Below are 27,572 nucleotides of genomic sequence, written 5' to 3' on the forward strand. Positions count from 1 at the left end.
GTTGGAAAGGCAGTGGGGAAATTTGGGGTATGGCTATAGGAGAGAAAATTCTGGTTAAGTTGCAGGATATAAACTAGAAATTGTGTGCTGGTGGGGAAGAGGATTTACTTGTGCATGGAAGAGTTTAGATCTTATTAGATGATGACATTTGGGGATTAAGGAAACAAAAGTGTGTGTGTGTGTGTGTGTGTGTGCGTGTGCGCACATGGGCATGCATGTGTTCCTGTCCTTATGCACATGTGTTGAGAATCAAATAAAAAATAACATAATGGATTAAAGTAGAGTGGTACTTCATGGGCTCAGTGATGCCCCAGTGATTGTTACCAAGCCTTGTTTCTGGCCATGATTGATTAATTTTAGGACAGATATCAGAGCCACATTTGAATAATCAAATTTACTATCACTGCATTTGAACGTGAACTGAGACATCTGGAAGATGGAGGTCATAAGGAAAAGTGAAAGTGAAGTCGCTCAGTCCTGTCCGACTCTTTGCGACCCCATGGACTGTAGCCTATCAGGCTTCTCTGTCCATGGGATTTTCCAGGCAAGGACACTGGAGTGGGTTGCTGTTTCCTTCTCCAGGGGAATCTTCCTGACCTAGGGATTGAACCCGGGTCTCCCGTGTTGCAGGAAGTTGCTTTACCCTCTGAGCCACCAGGGAAGCCCAAGAGATATATAATCTATGGCAAAATGACATTTTGTTTCTGGAGGGTAGTAACACAGTCTTGGCCTCACTAGGCTTGGCTTATTTCAACCCTAGTGAGATCAAGGATCACATTTTTATTCTTCCCTTATTCACTAGAATTATCAGTCTAGTAAAGCGTTTTTCCGGAGAAGGCAGTGGCACCCCACTCCAGTACTCTTGCCTGGGAAATCCCATGGACAGAGTAGCCTGGTGGGCTGCAGTCCATGGGGTCTCTAAGAGTCGAACACTACTGAGTGACTTCACTTTCACTTTTCACTTTCATGCTTTGGAGAAGGAAATGGCAACCCACTCCACTGTTCTTGCCTGGAGAATCCCAGGGATGGGGGATGCTGGTGGGCTGCCGTCTATGGGGTCACACAGAGTTGGACACGACTGAAGCTACTTAGCAGCAGCAGAACTTCCATCACCACTTTGTTCCTAATTAAAAAGTAGAGTGAATAATTGTCTGAACCCTGGCAATGAACACAGTGAGGGGATGTATGGGTGAAATGTACAAGATGTATCCAATCTAATATCACTTTTTCCTGCAGTCTTTGAATTCTTTCTTTGACATCAACTAAAGGCTTTCTGGCTTTTTAATATTACCTAGCATGAGTCACTCCAGTACTCTTGCCTGGAAAATCCCATGGACAGAAGAGCCTGGTAGGCTGCAGACCGTGGGTAGCGAAGAGTCGGACATGACTGAAGCAACTTAGCAGCAGCAGCAGCAGCAGCAGCAGCAGTAACATGGGTCACCTTTTCATACAGTTTTGCTTTCACTAAACCAGCAAATTCTTGGAATCACAGTTAGCTGCCTGTAAGCTGCTGAGTTCCAAATTGCTCTGTGTTCACCAATAGCAAAGAATTAAGCCTTATCCAAAATCACACTCTATTCTTCATGATTGAGAGCTACCAAAATACTTCTCTACAAATTTCCATTTTTAATGATATAAAATTTTAAATCCATGAAACTTTTTCTGGATTTAATTATTTTATTCTCTACTCTGATTTTGCATTTCAGTGACTGGTAAGTTGAGAGGCTATGAATGTTAGAATTAGATAAATTATTAGATCCATACAGCAAGAAAGATACAATGGGAACATTTTAGAGTGGCTTTATGGGTTGGGGTTCTCCAAATCCTAAGAATACTCCTGGATATGTTAATTTCAATGGATTCTCTAATTTTCTTATTTCAGAATTCCCTAATTTCCTATTTATATATCATATATTGCATAAAATTAGTGATGTTGTGAATTTAACTAATTTCTTAGTTAAGCATCCCCTGGAATCAGTTTCAATGACCTTTAGCAGCTTCTCTCTATGGCTTCAAGAGATAGATTTTTTTAGCATGGTAACGTATAGAAACTGAGTATCAGTCATCACCTTGAGGTAGGATTTTCAAGAATTGCTTTTTAGGGTTCTCTTATTTTAAGTTACACTTTGCTATTAGATGTAGCAAAGATCCTACCATAGCCCTGGGCTGTTTCATCCTTTGTTGTTTTTCCAGTAGCCAGAGTTACCAACTTGACTGACAAATTCACAACTCACTGCCTGGCTGGAGTATGGGCTGGCACTTTCCTAATGGGAAAGTATCCCAATGGTTTTGTTTCTTTGTTTTAAGTCAACCTGATGACAAATTCCCGAAAGATAAATTTATCTGAGGATCTGTGGCCCTTGTACTACTCCTAGTTGCCAGTTCTGTGTTTGTCCGGGTGTTTGTGGTTGTAAGCAGTGGACTCAGTTGCTTGCCGCAGACCTGCCAGCATTACATAGTATGATGCATAGAATATTAACACAAAAATATGTTTATATCTGCAGAGATGGCATTGGAGATATAATACAAAATTATATGTGAAACTTGGTTATTAGGATATACATGACCTGGCCTGCTAAATGATTTCCCAGTCACAAAATATCATCATCTTATAGTTTCAGGGCCATAAAATGGATAGCATAGGAGACCTGTAAGCCTGTAGTAAGCTCTCATATGGCTTCTCATGACTAGTTGGGATCTAGGGCCTGAGTAAAATACCATCCTTACCAACCTAAGTGTATTGTCCAAGACTACCTGGAGAGTCTTGAAAAACAACACTCACCCCAAAGCTTCTTTGCTCCTTCTTTGTACCTTCTGTGAGAAAAATATATCAGAATTCTTTCTTTCTTCTGAAAGATTAAGCCTCCAACCTAACCTTTTTAGACAATTGATACACAAACTTTGGTAAATATGAGAAAAAAAGAAATGCTTCATAGAAGGAGAATGGTATAGTTGACAGACAAAATAGCTGGATAGTTTTGAGTCTCAGGAAGGACAGAAAATTCAACTGAAACTGCCTTAAGGAATGAAAATAAATCTTTATCTATTAGGGCTACTATAAGGTCAGTTTGACCCAGCACCTCAAAACTTTCAAGAAATTAGCATCTTTATTTTCTCTTACCTGCTTTTTGTATCCTAAAGTTGACTGCTTTGTCAAGTCATGTGTGCATAGCACTCAGTCGTGTCTAACTCTTTGTGACCGCATGGACTGTAGTGCACCAGGCTCCTCTGACCATGGGGATACTCCAGGCAAGAATGCAGGAGTGGGTTACCATGCCTTCCTCCATGGGATCTTCCCAACTCAGGGACTGATCCCAGGTTTCCAGCATTGCAGGCAGATTCTTTACCATCTGAACCTCCAGGGAACCTCATTCGTAGTGTCATCCTACCACAATAATAGGCTCATAAGTCTTCATTCTTCCTTGTTTATGTCGAGAGTGAGTGAGTGATTGTGTATTTGTGTGTGTGGAAGAGAAAGAAAGAGCTTCAGAGTTTTAGAGAGATAGAAAGAAATGTCTGTTTCAGTCATTGAAAACAGAAAGTCCCAACCTTCTCTTGAACTAATTTGGCCCATATTCATTCATGGAAAATCATGTACTAACTAGCTGGTTTAGACATGGGTTTCTTGGTAAATGATGAAAAGCAGTTCTCTGAAAAAAAATGTAAGCATGTTCTATATGTACATAAGGTTATGATGAACTTTACTTGTGTAAAGGACGTTTACCCCACAATTAATAAATAATAAGGATACAATAGTTTCCAATATGAATTTCACATGATCAATTAATTTTCACATAGTACTTCTTTTTGCCAGACTCATGTCTGTAGCCCATGTATAGTTGCAATCTAGTCATGATTTGAAAATAGTCTAGCTGCTCGGAAGCCTTACTGATTCATTCATTGATTATGGTAATTATTTGTTCATTTGGACAATACTTTTCAAATACTGGAAGAATATATATTATTTGGCTATTAATGTGATGTCACTGACTACAGAGTCAGGAAAACGTATGCACTTATATGGGCTTTGCTGGTGGCTTAGTCAGTAAAGCATCTGCTGGCAATACAGGAGACACAGCTTCCGCCCCTGAGTTTGGAAGATACCCTGGAGAAGGAAATGGCAGCCCATTTCAGTATTCTTGCCTGGGAAATCCGATGGACGGAGGAGCCTGGCAGGCTATAGTCCATGGGGTTATAAGAGTTGGACACGACTTAGCAGCTAAACCACCACCACCACCATGCAGTTGCACATCATTTTATAGAATTTCCACCTTGTGCAGTAAACATGAATAATCTCAAGTACATGCATTCAAATAAAGTGTAGTAAAATCACACAAAACACTTAGAAATGGATCTGGTTTGAGTATTTATTATATTTTCATAGAATTTAAATTAGTTTATATAATTTATTTTTTAATAATGGTGGTGTTAGTTAAGGACTGCACATTTTCAAGAAATTTAGCAGCTGGCTCTTCAGAGCTGGTATGAAATAGCTCCTGTGCACCCCAGGCTGAGGTCTAGCCTACACATTCCTAATTCATAAACAGTGACATGGGGATGGATTATGCTATTGGCTTCAGCCAATTAGGATGGATCCTGAATGATGGATCAAATACCACTGAAACTACATGAATGAGGCCTTAGGGTACTGTTACCATTAGGAAAGGGAAAGTGAATGCTAGTATCGTGTGACCAGTGTGTGCATGCATGCTCAGTCATGTCCAACTCTAGGCTCCTCTGTCCATGGAATTTTCTAGGCAAGAATACTGGAGTGGGTTGCCATTTCCTTCTCTAGGGGAAATTCCCAACCCAGGGACTGAACTCACGTCTTCTGCATCTCCTGCATTGGCAGGTAGATTCTTTACCATTGTGCCACTTGGGAAGCCTTGAATGCTAGAAAGGTGACCAAAAATTTGTGCCACCAAGAGCCTGAGCTTCCTGGTATCAGCAGCAGCAGGAACATAGGGGCTTTTGCTACAGTGCTGCTCTAGTATGCTCACCTACTTCACTTTCCAGTTCTGTGTGCCTTACCCCAACCTTCTAATTCCTGGGGGGAAAAAATATGATTGTTCTCCTTAGATCATTAGGAGTCAACATTTCCTCTGAGTAAAATTGCTAGATGCAAAGGAAGTAGGCAAAATGCCTCTAATATATACTGCATAAAATGTAAAGTAATTGTCTCATTTTAATTCTCACAGTTGATAATGGATTCCAAATTTAAATAAATGAAATTTCAAATTATTATATCTTTGGAGGTTTTACAACTAAGTCATGGGTAAAAATTTCAGGGACCTTGTATAGTCCTTGCTATTAGATGTACAAAGTTCTTTAAAAAAAAATGAAAAAATAAATAATAATCTGATTGCTTATGATTATGTGATAATTGAATGTAGATTTGGTTACAGGTAACAGAAAATCCCACAGAACACTGGTTTTTATAAATGAGAAGTTTATTTCTTTCTTAAGAGTCTGAAAGTAGTCAGTTAAGAGATGCTGTGAGACTCTGGAGTCTGAAAACCTCATGACTTCCCTTTTTGCTCTGCAAAGACCTCAGTTTCCACGATAACCTCATGGAATGAGATGAATGCTTCCATTCTAACTTTTATCCTCATCCCATCCAGTAGCAAAAAGGACATGTTCTGAAAGTTTTATATTTGCCTCTCTTTATATTTCTTTATTGACAACTTGCAGGACTACTTTGTATTGCTGCAATGTATACTGAGAAATGTAACCTCTATTGTAGGACACCACGGTCCATCAAAATATTGAGGAAAGTTCAGTTCAGTTCAGTTCAGTCGCTCAGTTATGTCCGACTCTGCGACCCCATGAATCGCAGCACGCCAGGCCTCCCCGTCCATCACCATCTCCCGGAGTTCACTCAGACTCGTGTCCATCGAGTCTGTGATGCCGTCCAGCCATCTCATCCTGTGTCGTCCCCTTCTCCTCCTGCCCCCAATCCCTCCCAGCATCAGAGTCTTTTCCAATGAGTCAACTCTTCGCATGAGGTGGCCAAAGTACTGGAGCTTCAGCTTTGGCATCATTCCTTCCAAAGAAATCCCAGGGCTGATCTCCTTCAGAATGGACTGGTTGGATCTCCTTGCAGTCCAAGGGACTCTCAAGAGTCTTCTCCAACACCACAGTTCAAAAGCATCAATTCTTCGGCACTCAGCCTTCTTCACAGTCCAACTCTCACATCCATACATGACCACAGGAAAAACCATAGCCTTGACTAAACGGACCTTAGTCGGCAAAGCAATGTCTCTGCTTTTGAATATACTGTCTAGGTTGGTCACAACTTTTCTTCCAAGGAGTAAGCGTCTTTTAATTTCATGGCTTCAGTCACCATCTGCAGTGATTTTGGAGCCCAAAAAAATAAAGTCTGACACTGTTTCTACTGTTTCCCCATCTATTTCCCGTGAAGTGATGGGACCAGATGCCATGATCTTTGTTTTCTGAGAAAAACAGGTATCAAAGGCCAAGGAGATATTGAGAGAAAAATAGCCATTTTTGTTACAGAATTCTGCTAACCTCTTCTTTTTAGTAACCTGATATTTTTTTTTTTCTCCAGTGTTAACACTTCCAAGTTTATGGCTCCTAAATAATCCCTTTTGATACAATGTTTTTTTACCTAAAATATTTTTCATGTTATCTTAATTTGCTGAAATTACAGTGAGGCCCCCCAATACTATTATTTTAGAAAAATACATGTGGTTTTACATTTTTACATAAATATTATACAGACAAGAGGAAATTTTATGTTGACAGTCGTACATGGAAAATCCATCATCACTTTCCCTAACTAGAAAACAGCCACACACATACATAAAGTGTAAGTAATGTTACACTTATCCAGATGGCAGTACTCCGAAGCAGTCTAGGCAATTCCCTGTTTGTTATTTGTTTTGTTTTATGCAGCTTTAATTCCTTCAATTCTTCTATCTCCTATTCTTCATTTTCTTTCTTTTTTAATGTTACACAATGGTCTTAATTTTCTTTTAAGATATATTTAACATGTATTTAAATGTAAATTATAGATATGTGTATTAAAAGAACATGTAAAGACCTTCCTGAACCTACCATGCAATCCAAGTACTTATTGGCTAAGTACTGCAGCATCGCCAATAACTTTCACCCCCTTGCACTCTTCCCTTCCATCACTCTGCCACTTCCTTAGGGGAACCATTTACCAAACTTTGTGTTTATCCTCCCATGAATTCTTATGGTTCATCACATGTTTATGTTTCCCTGAACAGTTGCTTAATTTTTTGTTTTCAGTTTTATTAAATGTTGTACTTTTCACTCAAGTTATTGTTCATATTTATTGGCTCACCCATTGTTTTTCCGCTGTGAACTTTTAAAAAACAAATCAGTAATATACTTGTGTGTTTGTGTTGTGGAAAAAAATCATACAGAGGCTATAGTCAAAACAAAAGACAGATGTAAGAGCTGAATTTCTGTAGCAATATGCACTTTCTCAAAGATTTTTCAGAAATATCTGGCTGTGTCATATATAGATACTTAAACATAAATTTTCAATGTGAACTAGGTTTTGTGATTTTAAGCCATTATTTATATCAATGACAATAAAATGAATGAAACAAGTAGGCAATGGGTCTTAGTTTACCTTATGTCTTTTTTCATAGAATAATTTAAGAAATTAAAGCCATGTATCTTTTGACACATTAAGAGAATAATATTATCTTTATAGGTTTTATAAACTCAGCACACAATATTGAAAAGAAGGGGTATTTGGACCATCCTAAGGAAAATCCATCAATGGAAAGGACTGTTTATATTATATATAAGATGAAAAGGAAACCTGTATTTCAGTAGTAGATATGCATTCATTCATTCATTTATCCATCATGTAATTATGCATCAATGATATAAAGATACTCTAATCTGAATGTGCAAGGTAAATAAAACACACACATAGATATCTGAAATTTTAATGATAGGCCCTAAACAGATTAACCAACAAAGAAACATTTGCTTATAAATTATGACTAAGACTATGATGAAAGTAAGTAGATAGCCATATAAAGTGGAAACTTGTCAGTAAAGTCAATGGTAGAAATTAATTTCCTTAAGAAGCAAAATAAATAAATCTGGGAGAGCTTCCTAGAGAGGCTTTTGATGGGCTAATAGAATTTGTAAAGATTAATAAGCTGGCAATAAGCTTAGAAAGGGTATTTAAATATATGGATAATATAAGAAAAATGACAGATATCCGAAAATGTGGGATTTATTCAGAGTAATATAGAGTCCTGTTTGTTGAAGTTGCATGTGTGAGTAGTATTAGTTATAATCTAACACTTAAACAGCATGTTCTCTATTTTGAACAGTGTTCTGAGTTTATCTTAATTCATTTACTCTGCAAAGCCACCATTTCAGGTAGGTTTATTAGTTTTCCCATCTTCAGATGAGCAAATTGAGGCATGCAGAGGATAAGTAACTTGCTTACATTCACAGAGCTCTGATTTTAGAAGGTCTATCTCGAGACTCTACTCTTAGCCCTTGGACTATATTGCTTTAAAAAGGGATAGTTGTCTCTGTGAAGGAGGTCCCTGATGATTGTACTCAATAACTTAGACTTTATTCTGCAGACAGAGGAAGCCACTGAAGACTGAGTAGACATAAATGATATATTTGGACTTGTGTTTGGGAGATATGGGTCTTGTACTTGCGGATAGGGCAGATATTGCATAGTGCAAGAGTGAAGTATTATTTGAGGGGAGTGATAGAAATGACCTAAGAAAATCAATCTGAACTTTGACTGAATAATAATTAAAGCCTTGGAGAGGCTTTCTGAGGCTGTAGGTTTCTTATCTATTGTGCAAATTCAAAATAGAATAAAACAGAAGGAAGTGTTGACTATTTTTCAGCCATGAGGTTTACGTATTGATTATTAATCCTCTCTGCAATGGAAGGGTGAATTCAGAAGCAAGACAGAAATGTTTATTAAATATCTACATTGTGCCTGGAATCAACTTTGGTTCATATTGTTTTCAGTTCTCACAATGGAATCATATGAAATATGGCTTCTCACGGAGTTTTGCTCATCCTGCAGATGAGGATGGCAATACTAATTTTTGACTAGCTTTGTCAGCAAGTGGTAGAAATGGAATTTGGAGTCAAGTCCTTTCTGTCCCTTACACTTTATAGCATTGATGTCTGTGCTCAGCTCAGAAGGTAAGTTTGCCAGTCACACAACCTCCAAACACTTGGCTATGTGCTCATCTTGAGAAATGTTTTGAAATAGATGTTCCTTTGAAGTAGTCTTCTCTGAGATTGCCTTCATCTTATACCTAAAGAACAACAGATTGAGGCACGATTAAAGAAATCTTCATCTATTTCTGAGTTACTCACATGACTAACTTAAAGGTGAAAGTTCAAAGACCTCTTTGTTAAGAGGAAGATGTTAAATACTTCTTGAGATTCCCAAGCTTTTTTGTTTTGTTGAATCTTTAGTGTCTCAAATATGTCACCACCATGTCCTAAGGCCAAAAGAAAGACTTAAGAGTTCCACTTATTAAGCAGTGAAGTCCAAATAACTCAGTAAACATTTATGTTCTATGACTTAATAGATGTTTGAAGAAAATTACATGCACACATATATTTATTTTTAGATAAGCACAATTACTTACTAGTGGAATCTATGCATCAATTGAGGACTGCACAACTCTCAGATACTAGAACTAAACTACATATCACCAGGACCCTCATTTTACTCATTCCATATTGATTTTTGCTTGCTATTTGTTTTTCATCACAGCAGTCACTTAAAAACCAGTTACACAAATATATGCCATTAAGAAGAAGTTAGCACAATCTACTTCTGAAACTGAACTTCCTCAAGTTAGTAGTTTGCAGTGATCTGACAGATGTTGAATTTCACTGTTACCCTTAAAATTTAAAGTATCCCGTAGTGCCTGGTAAATTTGCGATGACATCGTTGGGCCCAGATGTCGTTTGGGAAACATTAGTATACATTATGTGACACGTATCGAGAATGTTAACCTGAACACATTACAATTTGCATTCAAGCATGATTAATCAAGATGTGGTTTTCACACTTGATGTTTCTATTCCAAATATAGATTATTTTACAGAAGCATCCAGTTGCTGGGGGTGGGGGGAAAGGCATGGATTTGAAGTCAATGTTTCTAATCCGTCTTTCATTATTAACAAGCAGTTTGCCTTTGATCAAGTTACCTAACAACTGTGAGTCTTTTTTTTTTAATCTTTACCATGGAAATAATAATAATAAGTACTTTTTATGGTGGTTTTCAGAATTTGAGTAAATACTGCATTTGAAATATCTGCCACAATCCTTGATGCCTCATAGGCTTCAGTGAATATGGTTTTCCTTCTACCTTCCTCTACACAGAGAGAATATCTCATAAAATTGACCATGTTTCTTTCCTACATAACACATACTTAAAATGAGAAATCCCTCTGTAAAGTCTGTGAAGGGTAATGGTTTTTTTAATTAGCATAAGGAATCTAATACAGATGAGATCAGATGTTTAATTCTGGAGAATTTTTGCTGCCAGAACCATTAACAATCTCCTTTCCAGGAACAATTATCTCAGCAGGAAAGTAAGCACTAAGTGAATAAGAAGGAAGAAGTAGTCAAGTGAAAGACAGATGAGACAAAGAAGGATGAACAGATAGGTGTTCTGTAACAAAATATGTATGTTTCATGAGCTCCTAAAACATAGTTTCTAGGGAATATTATTCTTTCTGAGTTTTTCCTTTATGTTGAGTGCCATTGATCAACATTTTCATTGGGATGAATAATTCCTAATACATATTTTTTTCTGTGTGTATGTCATGGTTGACTGTGGCTGAGAGAGACTGAACCACTCAATTTTCTTGTCCCCTCCACTAATCTTTCTTTTGGATCAGGTGGGAAAAATATTTCTACTGGAGAGAAATCTCTTACTCATTCAACATTCTTCAGAGCTACATCAGATCATTAACAAGGATTTTCTCAATTAACTACTAAATCAGCAATTAAGGCTTAAGAGATATCTACTTCAAATAAAAGGGTTATTGATTTTAATTCAGTCACAGCTTGTAATTATGGATATTAATCACAAAATATTTAACTGTAAAATATTACTCTTTCTAACAGTTAACATGATAAAGGGAGGAAAAGATAAATGATTCCAAGTGGAAACATAGCCATGATTTAGGAATGAGATTGTACAGTATGACACTAAATTAAAAATAAAAATGTGTAAGCTTTACAACATAATTTTTAAATGACTTAGAACTGATATTTAGGTTTAGTTAAAATTTATCAGGCGTATAATATATAAGCACATTCATTGAAGAACCATATGCAACTACAACATGATATATGAATAGTTAAAACTACACTCTGTGCTTGTACAGACCAGTGCATATACCGAATCATGTTTTCATTATATTACATGGAAATGTAATTTGTTAAGTACAGAGGCTTAATTAATTATTTTATGTTTGTGTTCAGTATTCAGTTGCTCAGTCGTGTCCGACTCTTTGCTACCCTATGAATCGCAGCACGCCGGGCCTCCCTGTCCATCACCATCTCCCGGAGTTCACTCAGACTCGTGTCCATCAAGTCAGTGATGCCATCCAGCCATCTCATCCTCGGTCATCCCCTTCTCCTCCTGCACCCAATTCCTCCCAGCATCAGAGTCTTTTCAATGAGTCAACACTTCGCATGAGATGGCCAAAGTCCTGGAGTTTCAGCTTTGGCATCATTCCCTCCAAAGAAATCCCAGGGCTGATCTCCTTCAGAATGGATTGTTTTGAATTTCCTTGCAGTCCAAGGGACTCTCAAGAGTCTTCTCCACAACCACAGTTCAAAAGCATCAATTCTTCAGCGCTCAGCCTTCTTCATAGTCCGACTCTCACATCAATACATGACCACAGGAAAAACCATAGCCTTGACTAGACAGACCTTAGTTGGCAAAGTAATGTCTCTGCATTTGAATATATTATCTAGGTTGGTCATAACTTTTCTGCCAAGGAGTAAGAGTCTTTTAATTTCATGGCTGCATTCACCATCTGCAGTGATTTTGGAGCCCCCAAAAATAAAGTTTGACACTGTTTCCCCTGTTTCCCCATCTATTTCCCGTGAAGTGATGGGACCAGATGCCATGATCTTCGTTTTCTGAATGTTGAGTTTTAAGCCCACTTTTTCACTCTCCTCTTTCACTTTCATCAAGAGGCTATTTAGTTCCTCTTCACTTTCTGCCATAAGGGTGGTGTCATCTGCATATCTGAGATTATTGATATTTCTCCCAGCAATCTTGATTTCAGCTTGTGTTTCTTCCAGTCCAGCGTTTCTCATGATGTACTCTGCATAGAAGTTAAATAAGCAGGGTGACAATATACAGCTTTGACGTACTCCTTTTCCTATTTGGAACCAGTCTATTGTTCCATGTCCAGTTCTAACTGTTGCTTCCTGGCCTGCATACAGATTTCTCAAGAGGCAGGTTAGGTGGTCTGGTATTCCCATCTCTTTCAGAATAATCAACAGTTTATTGTGATCCACACAGTCAAAGGATTTGGCATAGTTAATAAAGCAGAAATAGATGGTTTTCTGGAACTCTCTTGCTTTTTCCATGATCCAGCAGATGTTGGCAATTTGATCTCTGGTTCCTCTGCCTTTTCTAAAACCAGCTTGAACATCAGGAAGTTCACGGTTCACATATTGCTGAAGGGCTTGGAGAATTTTGAGCATTACTTTACTAGCAAGTGAGATGGGTGCAATTGTGTGGTAGTTTGAGCATTCTTTGGCATTGCTCTTCTTTGGAATTGGAATGAAAACTGACCTTTTCCAGTCCTGTGGCCACTGCTGAGTTTTCCAAATTTGCTGGCATATTGAGTGCAGCACTTTCACAGCATCATCTTTCAGGATTTGAAATAGCTCAACTGAAATTCCATCACCTCCACTAGCTTTGTTCATAGTGATGCTTTGTAAGGCCCACTTGATTTCACATTCCAAGATGTCTGGTTCTAGATGAGTGATCACACCATCGTGATTATCTGGGTCATGAAGATCCTTTTTGTACAGTTCTGTGTATTTTCACCATCTCTTCTTAATATCTTCTGCTTCTGTTAGGTCCATACCATTTCTGTCCTTTATCGAGCCCATTTTTGCATGAAATGTTCCCTTGATATCTCTAATTTCCTTGAAGAGATCTCTAGTCTTTACCATTCTGTTCTTTTCCTCTATTTCTTTGCATTGATCGCTGAAGAAGGCTTTCTTATCTCTTCTTGCTATTCTTTGGAACTCTGCATTCAGATGCTTATATCTTTCCTTTTCTCCTTTGCTTTTCGCTTCTCTTCTTTTCACAGCTATTTGTAAGGCCTCCTCAGACAGCCATTTTGCTTTTTTGCATTTCTTTTCCATGGGGATAGTCTTGATCCCTGTCTCCTGTACAATGTCAGGAACCTCATTCCATAGATCAGGCACTCTATCAGATCTAGGCCCTTAAATCTATTTCTCACTTCCACTGTATAATCATAAGGGATTTTCTTTAGGTCATACCTGAATGGTCTAGTGGTTTTCCCTGCTTTCTTCAATTTAAGTCTGAATTTGGTATTAAGGAGTTCATGATCTGAGCCACAGTCAGCTCCAGGTCTTGTTTTTGTTGACTGTACAGAGCTTCTCCATCTTTGGCTGCAAAGAATATAATCAATCTGATTTTGGTGTTGACCATCTGGTGATAACCATATGTAGAGTGTTCTCTTGTGTTGTTGGAAGAGGGTGTTTGCTATGACCAGTGCATTTTCTTGGCAAAACTCTATTAGTCTTTGCCCTGGTTCATTCTGTATCCCAAGGCCAAATTTGCCTGTTACTCCAGGTGTTTCTTGACTTCCTACTTTTGCATTCCAGTCCCCTATAATGAAAAGGACATCTCTTTTGGGTTTTAGTTCTAAAATGTCTTGTAGGTCTTCATAAAACCATTCAATTTCAGTTTCTTCAGGGTTACTTATTGGGGCATAGACTTGGATAACTGTGATATTGAATGGTTTGCCTTGGAAATGAACAGAGATCATTCTGTCGTTTTTGAGATTGCATCCAAGTACTGCATTTTGGACTCTTCTGTTGACCATGATGGCAACTCCATTTCTTCTGAGGGATTCCTGCCTGCAGTAGTAGATATAATGGTCATCTGAGTTAAATTCACCCATTCCAGTCCGTTTTAGTTTGCTGATTCCTAGAATGTCGACGTTCACTCTTGCCATCTCCTGTTTGACCACTTCCAATTTGCCTTGATTCATGGACCTGACATTCCAGGTTCCTATGTAATATTGCTCTTTACAGCATCAGACCTTGCTTCTATCACCAGTCACATCCACAGCTGGGTATTGTTTTTCCTTTGGCTCCTTCCCTTCATTCTTTCTGGATTTATTTCTCCATTGACCTCCAGTAGCAATTTGGGCGCCTACTGACCTCGGGAGTACCTCTTTCTGTATCCTATCATTTTGCCTTTTCATACTGTTCACGGGGTTCTCAAGGCAAGAATACTGAAGTGGTTTGCCTTCTCCAGTGGACCACATTTTATCAGACCTCTTCACCATGACCCGCCTGCCCTGGGTTGCCCCATGGGCATGGCTTAGTTTCATTGAGTTAGACAAGGCTGTGGTCCTAGTGTGACTAGATTAACTAGATTTCTGTGAGTATGGTATCAGTGTGTCTGCCCTCTGATGCCCTCTTGCAACACCTACCATTTTACTTGGGTTTCTCTTACTTTGGGCGTCGAGTATCTCTTCACGGCTGCTCCAGCAAAGCACAGTCGCTGCTCCTTACCTTGGATGAGGGATATCTCCTCCCGCCGCCCTTCCTGACCGTCAGCATGGGATGGCTCCTCTAGGCCCTCCTGCGCCTGGGCAGCCACCACTCCTTGGACAGGGGTGTGCCCTTCCCAGTCACCGCCCTGGTCTCGGGCGTGGGGTTGCTCCTTCTGGCCACCACCCCGGCCTTGGGCGCCACCCCTGGCCTCAGACATGGAGTGGCTCCTCTCGGCCGTCGCCCCTGACCTCGGACGCAGGGTGGTTCCTCCCAGCTGTCTTCCCTGGCCTTGGGTGCGGGATATCTCCTCCTGGCCATTGCCCAAATTTATTAAAATAACAGTGCAGTTTTTCTATATGGATATAATCATTTTAGTCTTTGAGAACATGTAAAGTTTCATAAAAAATAGAAAAGTCTGCAGCCCACCTCTCTTTCTCTTTTACCAGATGGCAAGAGTTTCTTTAGCATTCTTTCATATTTGTCAAAGCTCCAGCTATCAGCCATGTGTTAACTTTTGGCAACCTGGAAAACACTATTCTGATTCTAGTGGACGGTGTTACAATTATGCACAAAAATTTTCCTTGCCCAAGACCAATTCTATTTAGGCTTTGTTTAAATTAGTAATCCCAAACTTAATGCTAATTTATATAAGTGACAGCAGACTTTTCACAAAAAGATAGTTTCTGATTATATCTTGTATCAAATTCTTTTTCTTCTAATCTGCCTTTTCATGATTGCAAATTGGAAGTATATTTTTTCCTGTTCTAAAAAGTTTCACAAGTGTTAAACAGCTTCAGTGCAGTTCAGTTCAGTCGCTCAGTTGTGTCCGATTCTTTGCAACCCCATGAATCGCAGCACGCCAGGCATCCCTATTCATCACCAACTCCCAGAGTTCACTCAAAGTCATGTCCATTGAGTTGGTGATGCCATCCAGCCATCTCATCCTCTGTCATCCCCTTCTCCTCCTGCACCCAATCCCTCCCAGCATCAGAGTCTTTTCCAATGAGTCAACTCTTCCCATGAGGTGGCCAAAGTATTGGAGTTTCAGTTTCAGCATCAGTTCTTCCAACTAACACCCAGGACTGATCTCCTTTAGGATGGATGGGTTGGATCTCCTTGCAGTCCAAAGGACTCTCAAGAGTCTTCTCCAATACCACAGTTCAAAAGCATCAATTCTTCGGCACTCAGCCTTCTTCACAATCCAACTCTCACATCCATACATGACTACTGGAAAAACCATAGCCTTGACTAGACGGAACTTAGTTGGCAAAGTAATGTCTCTGCTTTTGAATACGCTATCTAGGTTGGTCATAACTTTTCTTCCAAGGAGTAAGTGTCTCCTAATTTCATGCCTGCAATCACCATCTGCAGTGATTTTGGAGCCCGAAAAAATAAAGTCAGCCTCTGTTTCCACTGTTTCCCCATGTATTTCCCATGAAGTGATGGGACCAGATGCCATGATCTTCGTTTTCTGAATGTTGAGTTTTAAGCCCACTTTTTCACTCTCCTCTTTCACTTTCATCAAGAGGCTTTTTAGTTCCTCTTCACTTTCTGCCATAAGGGTGGTGTCATCTGCATATCTGAGATTATTGATATTTCTGCCGGCAATCTTGATTTCAGCTTGTGTTTCTTCCAGTCCAGCGTTTCTCATGATGTACTCTGCATATAAGTTAAATAAGCAGGGTGACAATATACAGCTTTATTCAAGATTTTGTTTATTGCAATAGAATGGGCCAGACTAAAGTCTGAACTCAGTTCCACTGAACAAAGGGTGGGAAGACTTTTAAGCACTAAGGTGAGAGGGATAGTACAGGACATCTGCATTGACTAACTGATTTTACCTGAAAGAAAAGTAAACTTTCTTGTATCTTTGTAAAAGCAAAAAGTTTCATAAATTGGAGTAAGGCGTCCACTGCAGCTAAGCTCTTAACTTCCCACAGAGATTGGGGAATTGGACTACTGTGCCTCCCTTGATGTTGACATATCAAAGCAAGGGCTCCCAGGTCTGGAGAAAGACCTACCTGGGTTTTCAAACTGACAAGATTTTTAGAAATTTACATCACTAATGGGCAGAGCAGGAATTTACATTTTTTTTTTAAGTAAATGGTCCAAGAAAGGGATATCAAAGGCCTAGAGTCAAGAATAAGCTGTCTAAAGTTTAATCAAGTTGACAGGAACTTTAAGTCTGTCTTAATCACAGGTATTATTGGGAGTCAATTGTAAGAACTGATGTGGATGATGAAAACCTCAAAATAATGGCAAATGGTTAGATGAATTTCAAAATTTAGTAACTACTGTATTCCAGTGTTTATTCCTCGTAGAGTCAGTTATGGTTATGATGATGTACTCATTTAGCACACTTTTGAAATCACTATGAAACCCATTCAGAAGGTGATAATTTTGCTCCCATTTGTATAAGTCATACTCCTCATCCATTCTCACTCTCTTACAGAAATGTATATGATAGAAATCTAGAACCTGTCATTATTTCCCCTGAAGTCATGACCTTTCTATGTATTTAGCTGATTATGGCATTTGAAAAAGCAGGTTATAGTAAAATTCTGACATAGCCATGCATCAACCATGTGATGGGGCTTATAGTTTCAAAAGTACTTTCTTATTCTTTTTTCATTTGATACATACAAGAATGTCTTGAAGCCGAAGGGAACAGATATGATGACCGCCTTTTTAAAAGAGACAAAATAAAGATTCCCAGAAGCTAAGCAACTTATCCAAGGATATAGAAAGCAATTAGTAGAGTTACCTTTTACTTTTATATCCGGGTTAAGTCTTCCCAAATACTACTACTCTAATCCTCTACTTGTAACTCAGCCAAAGTGAGATTTTCTGAGGCACATATATTGTTTTTGTTTTGGGGGTTTTTGAACAAATCTGTCTTACTGTTAAAAAAGATAATGTCCAAATAATTGAGCAAACATTAGGCTGAATAATTTTGTCATTCCTTTGTCTTTTGAATGCTCCTCCGAATTGCTTTTTTCAAAACTTCATCAAATATTAGGATAACCAAAAACATTTAATTTCTTTATTGTAAATGGGTAGGCACCTTGTATTTCTTGTGCATCCATATGTATATATTTATGTTTATCAGCAAATCTTTAGTTTGATATGTGTCTCAAATTATTCCTTGACTTCTAATGTTTATAAAATGTTATTTCATCGTTAACACTTTCATAGTTTATGTTAGGGTTAGTTTCCTTATTTGGGGTCCAAACTGGCAATTCTCAAAGTATGTTCCATTATGTTTCCTCTTGGAATAAAGTACAGAATACAAGTATTATATGAGAATCTGTGAAAGTGGGTGCAAAGAATCTGTATTAGAGAAGGTTCCAGAGGACTCCGTGTACATTGTGGTTTAAGATACAGTGGCTCTTATTTTAATTCTTCTATCACATCTTGATCAATATATTTATTTATTTTTATGCAAATCCTCATGAAAAAGCTAGTCTATCAAGACTACTACCACTATAACTTACTATAACTTATGACATTATACCAATAATGTCAGCGATTTTATAGTAGCTTTTTCCAAAATATTTTTATCTTCTTAACACCTTATGACAACATTGTATTGCAGAAGAAAATAACTTCCTCAGAAACTTTCCAAATGAAAATAAAAGTCAAAACCAAAATTATAGACACAGAAGTGAGTTTTTGGAAAGTGGTTACTTAACCTGCACTGTGTCAATGCCCTGAAACGAGCTATATTTGTACCTCAAATCCTTCAGTTCAGTTCAGTCGCTCAGTCGTGTCTGACCCTTTGCGACCCTATGAATAGCAGAACGCCAGGCCTCCCTGTCCATCACCATCTCCCGGAGTTCACTCAGACTCATGTTCATCGATCAGTGATGCCATCCAGGCATCTCATCCTCTGTCGTCCCATTCTACTCATGCCCCCAATCCTTCCCAGCATCAGAGTCTTTTCCAAAGAGTCAACTCTTCGCATGAGGTGGCCAAAGTACTGGACTTTCAGCTTTAGCATCATTTCTTCCAAAGGTATCCCAGGGCTGATCTCCTTCAGAATGGACTGGTTGGATCTCCTTGCAGTCCAAGGGACTCTCAAGAGTCTTCTCCACAACCACAGTTCAAAAGCATCAATTCTTCAGCGCTCAGCCTTCTTCACAGTCCAACTCTCACATCCATACATGACCACGGGAAAAAACATAGACTTGACTAGACGGACCTTAGTTGGCAAAGTAATGTCTCTGCTTTTGAATATATTATCTAGGTTGGTCATAACTTTTCTGCCAAGGAGTAAGCGTCTTTTAATTTCATGGCTGTAATCACCATCTGCAGTGATTTTGGAGCCCCCAAAAATAAAGTTTGACACTGTTTCCCCTGATTCCCCATCTATTTCCCACGGAGTGATGGGACTGGGTGCCATAATCTTCGTTTTCTGAATGTTGAGCTTTAAGCCAACTTTTTTGCTTTCCTCTTTTACTTTCATCAAGAGGCTATTTAGTTCCTCTTCACTTTCTGCATATCTGAGGTTATTGCTATTTCTCCCGGCAATCTTGATTCCAGCTTGTGTTTCTTCCTGTCCAGCATTTCTCATGATGTACCCTGCATAGAAATTAAATAAGCAGGGTGATAATATACAGCCTTGACGTACACTTTTTCCTGTTTGGAACCAGTCTGTTGTTCCATGTCCAGTTCTAACTGTTGCTTCCTGGCCTGCATACAGACTTCTCAAGAGGCAGGTTAGGTGGTCTGGTATTCCCATCTCTTTCACAATTTTCCACAGTTTATTGTGATCCACACAGTCAGAGGCTTTGGCATAGTCAATAAAGCAGAAATAGATGTTTTTCTGGAACTCTCTTGCTTTTTCCATGATCCAGCGGATGTTGGCAATTTGATCTCTAGTTCCTCTGCCTTTTCTAAAACCAGCTTGAACATCAGGAAGTTCACGGTTCACATATTGCTGAAGCCTGACTTGGAGAATTTTGAGCATTACTTTACTAGCAAGTGAGATGAGTGCAATTGTGTGGTAGTTTGAGCATTCTTTGGCATTGCCCTTCTTTGGAATTGGAATGAAAACTGACCTTTTCCAGTCCTGTGGCCACTGCTGAGTTTTCCAAATTTGCTGGCATATTGAGTGCAGCATTTTGACAGCATCATTTTTCAGGATTTGAAATAGCTCCACTGGAATTCCATCACCTCCACTAGCTTTGTTCGTAGTGATGCTTTCTAAGGCCCACTTGACTTCACATTCCAGGATGTCTGGCTCTAGGTGAGTGATCACACCATCATGATTATCTGGGTCATGAAGATCTTTTTTGTACAGTTCTTCTGTGTATTCTTGCCACCTCTTCTTAATGTCTTCTGCGTCTGTTAGGTCCATACCATTTCTGTCCTTTATCGAGCCCATCTTTGCATGATATGTTCCCTTGATATCTCTCATTTTTTTGAAGAGATCTCTACTCTTTCCCATTCTGTTGTTTTCCTCTATTTCTTTGCATTGATCGCTGAAGAAGGCTTTCTTATCTCTTCTTGCTATTCTTTGGAACTCTGCATTCAGATGCTTATATCTTTCCTTTTCTCCTTTGCTTTTCACTTCTCTTCTTTTCACAGCTATTTGTAAGGCCTCCTCAGACAGCCATTTTGCTTTTTTGCATTTCTTTTCCATGGGGGTGGTCTTGATCCTTGTCTCCTGTACAATGTCACGAACCTCATTCCATATTCATGATGGACACATATGTCTTATAGTAGACTTGTAACACTCCATATTGGGCTTTGGGTTAATTATTTGAATTACTATTGATTCCTGATATAGCCAGAGTGAAAGTGAAAGGAAAGGATTAGTCTCTTAGTCGAGTAAGACTCTTTGCAAACCCATGGACTATAGCCCTCCAGGCTCCTCTGTCCATGGGATTCTCCAGGCAAAAATACTGGAGGGGGTTTCCATTCCCTTTTCCAGGGGATCTTCCCAACCCAGAGATCAAACCCAGGTCTCCTGCATTGCAGACAGATTCTTGACTCTCTGGGCCACCAGGGAAGCCCAATCCAGAATTTAAAGTAAGAAACAGAAGGAAGTAATTAGAAGTAGATTTATACCTTTTTCAAAAGACTTTTATAACATTTAGAATGTTTCAAAGATAGAATTGACTGGCATGGGAGATAGAGAAGTGAAGTGAAATGAAAGTCACTCAGTCCTGTCCGACTCTTTGTGACCCCATGGACTGTAGCCCAAAAAGCTCCTCCATCCATGGAGTTCTCCAGGCAAGAATACTGGAGTGGGTTGTCATGCCCTTCTCCAAGGGATCTTCACAATCCAGGGATCAAACCGAGGTCTCCCGCATTGCAGGCAGATCCTTTACTGTTTGAGCAACCAAATAGAGAACTCCCTGTTAACTAGTGGAAACTGAAAGGAATCACTGTACTGGATGAAAAAGCAGACTATTTGATTTATGAGGCCCTTTTAAATACTCTTCTTAATCTCAGAGTGTTTAGATTTGCCATCTGTCCAGCCAGAGCTATTATTACTATCCCATTTAATTATTATTCCTTAAATGCTAGTAGTTGTAACTGACTTCACTTTCTCATTTTTGTGGGGCTAAGTCTGTGAGATAATGTTAAATGAAGTATTATGCTGTGAACATCCTTGTCCTGAACATAGGCAAAACAAAAATTGAAATTCTTCTATTTGCCCAATTAAATATACAGTTCAATCAGGTCTCATAATTGGTAAGTCATGTAAAACCACAGTAACTTTGAAGGTCTATGGATTCTTCAAAGAAAACTTAAACCTGAAATTATCATTGGTATATTTCTATATACAAAGTTTTATTTGATAAATTTGCCAGTGATTAGTTTTTTCAATTTGTCAGGAAGTTTTAAGTTGAGTTTTTAATATTATTTTGTGAAATATTTTTTGGGTAATTTGGCTGAATTTTTTATTGATAGTAAAATACACTTCAGTTAAAAATGTCTGTTTACAGTCAATTGTCTGGTTACCTTGTCCTTGTTTTGAAAAGGACCCTGGAATTTCTAAATGTTTATGTAAGCACACCCTTTAATTTCCTATGCAACTGTATTGCATGAAAAACTCTCAAAAGACTGGAAAGGAACAGGTCTTCCTTCTTTCCTCCTTCTTGTCTTATTAAAATTGTACTTTTCTTTTACTAGCCACTTTTGACAGATAAAAAGCATTTGGTGTGTTTTTAAGATACTTTGTAGTGTTTACTCTCAGCATAGCCATTTCCCCATGGGAAGCTTTCTGAAGATGGCATTTGGCAGCTACTTAAAAATGATTGAATTATACTCTAAGTGTTTATCTGCTGCTCATCTTATATTTTTACCTAACAGAGAAGTGCATTGAAGATAGGCTAATTTACAGTTCAAAAGAAACTAATAGAAACAGTTGCTTTGGCACAAAAACTAAATTTAATTTCCTGAATTAATTGATTTTGGAATTAGCAAACTGGAACTGTAATTCTGACTTCTAAGAAATAATACAGAGGATCTTGTTCTGAACCTTGTGGCCAATGAAATAAAAAGAATGCAGTTTTGGAAAATGTGTTAAAGGTGGTATTGTTGCAAATCTTTTTTACCTTTGTGCTGAGGAGAATGTGCTTAATTTTGCAAGTGTGACTCTGATAGAACAAAATAGCCTTAGTATAGAGGTGATTGTTAAGGGCACGCAACTACTAAAGCACTGAAAAGTGAAAGCTAGTGACTCAGTCTTGTCTGACTCTTTGCATTCCCGTGAACTGTAGCCTGCCAATCTCCTCTGTGCATGGAAGTCTCCAGGCAAGAATGCTACAGTGGGTTGCCAATTCCTTCTCCAGGGAGTCTTCCCAACCCAGGGATTGAATCCGGGTTTCCCACAGTGCAAGCAGATTCGGCAGTTTGAGCCACGAGGAAGGCCCAGGGAAGCACTAACTAGTTCTAAATGCAGAGCATTTGTATCATCTATGAAGTTGTGGGATAATGTCCATAGCAGTCTAATAAATATTTTACATGACTCACCATACTTTAAAACTTATAAGTGATTTTTATTGCTAAACTATATACAGTTTATTCCTAATTTGTTGGAAAGTTTGTGGCAAGTTTTAAAGTCAGGTGTTTGGAGTTCATCCTAAAATTTTCTATAGAAATTACATTATACATGATGGTTAAATCTTTAGGCTAATTTATCATGTGTCAGAGAGATCTGTAGAATTCAACATGGTATCAAAGAAATCCAGCTATCATCTTAAGGGCAGTGATTTAGAGTTTTGACCTACAGTTCTGAGATATATTTTCTCCCTTCAGTAAGGCTCCGTATCGCCTTTGTGTTCACTTTTCCACTTAAAACTCAAGAGAATGAGATGGCAAGATGGCTGAAGAAGAATTCAAAGAAAATAATTGAGAGACAATAATAGAAGATACAAAATGGAAGAGGAAGAAAATATTTTTGGAGGTAGATTCCCAAATAACTAAATATTGTTTAGGTAATGGCAGCTTGTCTTCTATTCTGTACGTTGTTTAGGGCATGTAAAGTTTCAGACTATTGGGACAGGAAAAATTGTGGTAGCTACTAGACAAATACAGCTATTTAAATTAATTAAAATTAAATGCAATTAAAATCCATTTCCTCAGTTGTGCTGGCCATATTTCAAATACTCAATAGCTGCATGAGTTTATGACTGTCATTCTGGGACAGCAGAGATACAGAATATTTCCACCATCATAGACAGTTCCACTAGACAGAGCTGCTCTAAAGGAGGGATTGACAAACTTTTTCCAGAGGGCTGTAGAGTGAATATTCTAGGCTTAGTGGCCCTGCAAGGTCTATGTCTTATGTTTTTATAACCTTTTAAAAATATAAAAAACATTCTTTGCTCATGGATTGTGTAATAATTGGCTTCAGGCTGAACACAGCTGCTTTCTCCCACTCTAGAGCATCTCATTCCTTTCTTCTGATAAATGCAGGTTAGGAGATCAGAAATAGGTTCACAGTACAAGGTTTTGCTCTGTCTAAGATGGGCACTGATGCTTCAGGTTGAAGCTTAAGCAAGAAATTTTGCCTCTGCTAAGGAACATGATTTGGTCTGTAGTTTCTATGCTGTGCCCAGATAAGCCAGATCATATCCGTCATTTCAGTGATCCTGGATGATGGAACTTGAAAAAATGTATTACAATATCATAATCTGTTTACTCTGGAAGCATCTATCTTTGCATACTTGGCAACTTTATATCAATAAATTAATGAAAATATGTATTGATGAAATGTTTCTATGCTCTGATGCAATCTCATTATAATTAGTCTAAAACATTTTTCCTAAATGTGTAATGTAGTAAAGTAGAATCTCATAGAGTATTTAGTATCTTAAAAAAAAATCTTTATTTATACTTGTAGTAATGATTGAAGTTTGTGTAAATATTTGTATCATGAAAATGTGAACATCTATTATTTTTTATTATTAAATTTCAAAATATTTTATTTTATATTTCTTCTTTAGTCATCATCATTTGTATAAGTAACCGTAGGTTTTAAAGCTTTACTTGCTTTAAAAACAGAAAAGTAATTTTAAGAGTATTATTTAAAATATTTATGTCTGCAATTTAACAAGATTGTTGAATATCAACTATGTGCCAAGTATTATGCTAAGCACTGTGGGTAAAAATCAATTATGTAATTCCTGATCTCAAGGAACTGACATGTAGCAGGAAGGCAGGCACATAAATCTGTAAAGCAGTATATGGAGTGCAATATAAGTTATTTAAGGAAAAAATGTGGAAGACAGGAGCAAAGAACTGTACCAGAGTAATATCTATAAAATATTTAGAAGGGACGAGGCATCTCTTTTGGGCTTTTTGGATTTATGGATGAATAAGATATTTTGGAAATGAGAGAGAGAGCCAAGTCCTGCTGTATGAGACAAGTAACATGAATGCATATATGCATCACACACATATACACTTGGAATGAGTACTCAGAGAAAGGAGAGTATAATTTTGCTTGAGTAGCAATTGTGAATGTAGGCTGGTAAGATATGTGTCTAGATTTGTGGTTAATTTGTGTGACTTACTAAAATTACCGAATGCTATAATAAAATAGGAAGTGAGATGAATTTAAGCATAGCCTTTGCTTTATTCAGAAATTTGATTCTGGCGGCAGGGTATAAAAATGATTGGATAAAAAAATTAAGGTAGGATGATGCCATAGGAAGCTTTGTCTACAGATAAGGTAAATAGTATGCTGCTGCTGCTGCTAAGTTGCATCAGTCGTGTCTGACTCTGTGTGACCCCATAGACCACAGCCCACCAGGCTCCTCTGTCCCTGGGATTTTCCAGGCAAGAACACTGGAGTGGGTTGCCATTTCCTTCTCCAATGCATGAAAGTGAAAAGTGAAAAGTGAAAGTGAAGTCGCTCAGTCGTGTCCGACTCCTCGTGACCCCATGGTGTAGCTCATCAGACTCCCTCATCCATGGGATTTTCCAGGCAAGAGTACTGGAATGGGTTGCCATAAACATAAAATTAAACAAGTAATACAACACTATAACGGACCCTTAGAATTTTAAAGTATTGGGGAATAAATTTGGGCAGAATTGGATCATTTGATGTGGGGTAAGGAAGAAGTTAAAAAAATGAAACCACATTTTATAGCTTGCTATCCAAGCCAGCTTTGAAACTCTTAAAGGAGAAGGATAATCAAATCCATCAATGTGGAAAAGAATTATACAACATGACTGAGTAGATTTATCTGGGGTTGGCAAGGTTGGTTCAAAATTCCAAAATCAATGGCTATAACTTATTACGTGTCTGTGCGCTTAGTGGCTCAGTCACGCCTTGCTCTTTATGACCCCATGAACTGTAGCCTGGAGGATCCTCTATCCAGGGAATTTTCCAGGTAAGAATATTGGAGTGGGATGCCATTTGCTCCTCCAGGGGACCTTTCCAACTAAGAAATCGAACATGTGTCTGCTGCATTTCCTGCATTGGCAGGCGGATTCTTTACCACTGAGCAACCTGGGAAGCCCTTACATAGCTCATCACATTAATAGGTTAACAGAGAAAAAACATAATCAATAGATGTATAAACTGCATTCAAAAGAAGTCTAACACCTATTCATGACAAAAAAACAGCAAATGAGGAAGATAGGTTAACTTCTTCAACTTGATAGACAAAATCTGCAAAAAACCCTACACCTAACATTATATTTATGTGATGAGAAAGTAGAAACCTCCCTAACATCAGGAACATAGCAAGAATGTCCCTTCTCACTACTCCTTCAACATTGTAGTGAAAGTCCTAGTTAATACCATAAGACCAGAAAAGAAACTAAAAATTAGACAAAATGGAAGGAAACAGTAATGTTCTCTTTGTTTATAGATGACGTTTTTATATAGAAATACCAAAGAACCAAGAAAACGATTCCAGAAACTAATAAGAAAATATAGCAATGTTGCAGGATATAGCAATAATTATTTTAATATTAAAATATCAGTTGTTTTCTATATAACAGCAGTGAACAATTGTATTTTAAATTAAAAAGATAATGTTACTTGTATGGAAATAAAAACACGTCATTTGTGTTTCAAGAAATGAAATATTTAAGTATAACCTAACAAAATTCATGATAGATCTGCCTGAGAAAACCATGAAAACTCTGATAAAGGAAATGTAATAAGATATGAGTAATTGGGGAGAAGGCAATGGCACCCCACTCCAGTACTCTTGCCTGGAAAATCCCATGGAGGAGGAACCTGGTGGGCTGCAGTCCATGGGGTCGCACAGAGTTGGACATGACTGAAGTGACTTAGCAGCAGCAGCAGCAGCAGCAGCAGCATGAGTAAATGGAAAGATATTCTACGTTCATGCATAGGAAGATTTAAGTTGTTAAGACGTCAGTTCTTAACTTTATTTATAGATTCAGTGCAATGCCAATTAAAATCCCAGCAAATTATTCTGTGAATACTGTCAAACTGATTTGCAAAAGATCCAAATTAGCAAAACAGTATTGAAGAAGGGAAGCTGAAAGACTAGCACTATCTGACTTATTATATTTACTACAGAACTAAACAAGAGTGTATGGTAATGGTAAAACGGCAGACAAATAGATCAATGGAACAGAATTACAGCCTAGAAATAGACTCACAAAAATTAGTCAGCTGATATTTGACAAAGAAACTAAGACAATTAAAAAAAAAATCTACCACCAAGTCATGACAAAAACTCAATAGAGAAATGATAAACTTTTCAAGAAATGGCCCTGGAACTACTAGACATCCACATGAAAAACTTAGTAAGTTAAATAATCCTACACTTTTGGGACTTCCCTTGAAATCCAGTGGGTAAGACACCACACACCCAATGAAGGATGCTGGGTTCTATCCTTGGTCAGGGAACTAGTTCTCATATGCTGCAACTAAGAATTCTCTTGCTGCAATGGAGATTGAAGATCCTGCATGCCACACCTAAAACCCAGTGCTGTCAAATAAATAAATTAATAACATTTTAAAAATAATCTTACACTTTTGCAGAAGTTTACTAAAAGTAGCTCATAGACCTACATGTAAAACACAAAACTATAAGACTTTGAGAAGATAACAAAGGAGAAAATCTAGGTGACCTTGGATTTAGTGATGACTTCTTATATACAAACAAAAATCATAACCTAAGGAAGAAAAAATGATAAGTTCAACTCCATTAAAGTTACATGCTTTTGCTCTATGAAAGTCACTGTTAAGAGAATTAAAATACAAGGCATAGACTTGGAGAAAATCTTTGCAACACATGCATCATTTAATAATAGAGTGTTGTCTCCAAAT

Source organism: Capricornis sumatraensis, chromosome 5 (assembly GCF_032405125.1).
Source record: "Capricornis sumatraensis isolate serow.1 chromosome 5, serow.2, whole genome shotgun sequence".
NCBI classification, from domain to species: Eukaryota; Metazoa; Chordata; class Mammalia; order Artiodactyla; family Bovidae; genus Capricornis; species Capricornis sumatraensis.